The following is a 1,901-nucleotide window of genomic DNA, read 5'->3' as shown; positions in this document are numbered from 1 at the left end:
AACTGCCTGAGTTCATTGCTTGACAAACATGCCCCAGCTACCAAGTGCAGAGTATCAACTCAGAAGTGTTCTCCATGGTATAGCAGTGTTGGGGACCAGATTCGCACTACTAAAAGAGACCGCCGTAAAGCTGAGAGGCTTTGGCTCTCCACTAGACTCACTATTTATAAGCAAATCTATTAAGCCGCTAAGAAGAATGTCACAAATATAGTCCATGCAGCGAAATGAGCCCACTACACAACTAAGATCATGGAAAGTTCCAGCTGCAAAGAGCTGTTCGAGATTACTAACAAGCTAATGTCAAGCAACAAATCTACACCACTTACAACTACCCTCTCTCCAGTCGTCCTTCCGGACATGTTGGCAAATTTCTTCTGTGACAAAGTACAAACCATTAGAGATAAGCTTGACATCACAATTTCAATTGACTCGTCGTCACCATACAGTTGGGATACAGAATTTGAGCGGCAACCATTAGCAGCATTTGAACCTGTCTCTATGGATTTCGTACGATAAATCCCGATGAAGAGTGCACCAAAGTCATGTGAACTTGATCCAATTCCAACGTCACTGCTGCTTGAGTGCTTAGATCTAGTATTGCTTTCACTAACTGATGTTATTAATACTTCTCTCTCATCCGGGGAATTCCCATCATTTTTCAAAACTGTCATTGTAAAGCCTCTGCTGAAGAAACCAACACTAGACCATAACGATTTAAAGAACTACCGCCCACTTTCTAATCTCCCATTTCATATAAAAAATCTTAGAAAAGGTTGTTCTATCCCAGTTTGTATCTCATCTGAATTCAAACAGTCTTTTTAGCAATGTACAATCTGCATATCGCCCTTGCCACAGTACTGAAACTACTCTTCTAAAAGTAGTTAATGACATTTTCTCTGGGTTGGATAGCGGAAAGATTACAGTCCTCACCCTCCTTGATTTGTCTGCAGCATTTGACACAATAGACCATGATATATTACTTCACCGTCTCCAGCATGTATTTGGCATTCATGATACAGCCTTACTGTGGTTCAAGTCCTACTTGATCAACAGAACACAAATTGTATATGCAAATGGAATACACTCCAGCCCAGTTGATCTATGTTGTGGTGTTCCACAGGGGTCTGTTCTTGGACCTGTTCTCTTCATTCTGCACACTCAGTCGCTCTCAAGTGTCATAGATTATCATCCAGTGTCTCACCAATTGTACGCTGATGACACCCAAATTTACAAATCTAGCCAACCAACTGAAGTTGATGATACCATCCAAGGTATTGAGAGATGCATTTCTGATGTGAAAGCATGGATGACAAGTAACATTCTGCAGATGAATGATAGTACAATTGAGGCCATTCTGATCACAACACAAAGACTTTCTCATTCACATCCTTTACCTCAAACACTAAACATCAACAACACTAACATTAAATTCACACAATCAGTGCGAAACCTAGATGTTACTCTGGACAGTACTCTCACATTGCATCATTGTGTCATGAACATATGCAAGGCTACATATCTTGAGCTCAGTTCGCAAATATCTTTCAGTTGATGTCACTAAAACACTTGTCTGTTCATTAGTACTTTCAAGACTGGACTATTGCAACTAAATTATGTCTGGTTCATCTCAATATCTGCTCCAGAAACTTCAGAAAGTTCAAAACACAGTTGCTCGGATCATACTTAGAGTACCACGATCAGAGCACACCTCCCCGCTGCTCTGTACCCTACACTGGCTATCCATTCGATACAGAATCAAACAAACATTTCTTCTCTGTGCTACGTTTCACTGTCTGACTCTAGTCTAACATACCTATCCGACCTCACCCATGTGTACACACTAGCAAGATACTTACGCTCCTCTTCTGACAATCGTATACTCTGTATTCCCACTATGAAAA

The sequence above is a fragment of the Sinohyriopsis cumingii genome, chromosome 5 (assembly GCF_028554795.1).
Source record: "Sinohyriopsis cumingii isolate HCF-2022 chromosome 5, ASM2855479v2, whole genome shotgun sequence".
NCBI classification, from domain to species: Eukaryota; Metazoa; Mollusca; class Bivalvia; order Unionida; family Unionidae; genus Sinohyriopsis; species Sinohyriopsis cumingii.
This window is presented reverse-complemented; position numbering follows the sequence as displayed.